The sequence below is a fragment of the Oncorhynchus masou genome, unplaced genomic scaffold (genome assembly GCF_036934945.1).
Source record: "Oncorhynchus masou masou isolate Uvic2021 unplaced genomic scaffold, UVic_Omas_1.1 unplaced_scaffold_1417, whole genome shotgun sequence".
NCBI classification, from domain to species: domain Eukaryota; kingdom Metazoa; phylum Chordata; class Actinopteri; order Salmoniformes; family Salmonidae; genus Oncorhynchus; species Oncorhynchus masou.
The window spans coordinates 10,163-12,500 of NW_027004117.1; the positions used below are offsets into that span (position 1 = coordinate 10,163).

Consider the following 2,338-nt stretch of genomic DNA (forward strand, 5'->3'; position numbering starts at 1 on the left):
TGCCATGTCATTTCCATAGTGTCTGTAAAGTCATTGCTGTTCACACCCACTCCACTGGGTAAAACTGGTTGAATCCACGTTGTTGCCATGTCATTTCCACAACAACAATTCAATGTGATGACTTTGAATCAACGTGAAAAACTGGATTTGCAAAAAGTCATCAATGTAAGGGAATTTTGTGGGGGGGGGGGGGTTTCACCCAAGTTTGAAACTAAATCCGAGGACAGGGTGACATTTTTTTGTTGAATTCACGTTGAAATCACGTTAGTTGACAACTCAACCAAATGTAAATCAAAACTAGACGTTGAACTGGTGTCTGTGCCCAGTCATATTTGTGGTTCTGGTGAGTTCCCGACAGAGTAGACCATGACATCTTGACAGGAGAAGCAGCACGTGTGAAAGTACCTCTCATTCTCCCAGTGAGCAGCTGTCCCCCAGTACCACATGCTGTCTGGCTGCTACTGGGGATTCAACAATAGCTCAGTCCTACTGCCCCAGAGACCACAGCCGAGCAGAGTAGAGCACAGATAAGCAGAGAGAGACTATGTTGGGATAGGATCTAGTCTGTTACAAGATTAGAGGCCCAGAGTAGAGCAGAACAGAGTAGAACAGATTAGAGAAGAGAAGAGCAGAGTAGAATACAGGGAAGAGAACAGAGCAGGTTAGAGGACTCCAACTGCCGTTTGGTTGACAACACAACCCAGGTTATAAAGATATAACCAGTCATAGAACATATAAACCGTCATATTATTTAACAGATGTTTTATTTGAAGGTACACCCTCTTCTTGTTGGGATTCTGGTTGTTATAGCAGGTGAGTTATAACCCTTTGGCATGCTTTACCTTCACCTTTTGACCTATACCAGTTTTGCTGATGTGTGTTTGATTGCAGTGTTTATTGATCAGAAACACTTTTGAAATGAATCACTTGTTATTCAACCCAAACTGGATAAACATGTCAATGTTCTAGAGTCAGTTTTGAGTCGGTCTTACGTTAAACCAGAGAGGACATGATTGACAGGTACAAGTGCAATGTCCCTCCTTCCATCTAGAGCTGTGTGTAAATCTCAGCGTGTCTGCTTTTGCAACCAGAATGCAGAGCAGGTTTTGAAGGGAGTTACGACGTTACTTAAATGTATACAATTGTGTAGATATATATGGTATGGCACGGATCTCTATAGGATCATTTTCAATGGTAGAAGAGGATGTAGCCAGTTAGTGATAATGAGGTATATAATGTGTGATAATGAGGTATATGATGTGTGATAATGAGGTATTTGATGTGTGATAATGAGGTATATTCTGTGGGATAATGAGGTATATGATATGTGATAATGAGGTATATTATGTGGGATAATGATATCTATAATGTGGGGATAATGAGGTATATGATGTGCTATAATGTGGGATAATGAGGTATATAATGTGTGATAATGAGGTATATGATGTGTGATAATGAGGTATACGATGTGTGATAATGAGGTATATGATGTGTGATACCGAGTCATATAATGTGTGATAATGAGGTATATCATGTGGAGATAATGAGGTATATAATGTGGGATAATGAGGTATATAATGTGTGATAATGAGGTATATGATGTGGGATAATGAGGTATATGATGTGGGATAATGAGGTATATAATGTGTGATAATGAGGTATATGATGTGGGATAATGAGGTATATGATGTGGGATAATGAGGTATATAATGTGGGGATAATAAGGTATATGATGTGCTATAAATGTGGGATAATGAGGTATATAATGTGGGGATAATGAGGTATATGACGTGTGATAGTGAGGTATATGACGTGTGATAGTGAGGTATATGATGTGTGATAATGAGGTATATGATGTGTGATAATGAGGTATATGATGTGTGATACAGAGTCATATAATGTGTGATAATGAGGTATATAATGTGGGGATAATGAAGTATATGATGTGGGATAATGAGGTAAATGATGTGGGATAATGAGAAATATAATGTGGGGATAATGGGGTATATGATGTTGGATAATGAGGTATATAATGTGGGATAATGAAGTATATAATGTGTAATAATGAGGTATATGATGTGGGATAATGAGGGATAATGAGGTATATGATGTGGGATAATGAAGTATATGATGTGGGATAATGGGGTATATAATGTGGGATAATGAAGTATATAATGTGTAATAATGAGGTATATGATGCACTATACTGAGGGATAATGAGGTATATGATGTGGGATAATGGGGTATATACTGTGGGATAATGGGGTATTTAATGTGGGATAATGAAGTATATAATGTGTAATAATGAGGTATATGATGTGCTGTAATGAGGGATAAT

At 37.8% G+C, this 2,338-nt stretch overlaps 1 pseudogene; it reads left to right on the forward strand.

The window, feature by feature from the left end:
• The first annotated feature begins 676 nt into the window (after nucleotides 1-676).
• LOC135530780 (acetylcholine receptor subunit alpha-like) overlaps nucleotides 677-2,338 on the forward strand; it is a 17,400-nt pseudogene continuing 15,738 nt past the window's right edge.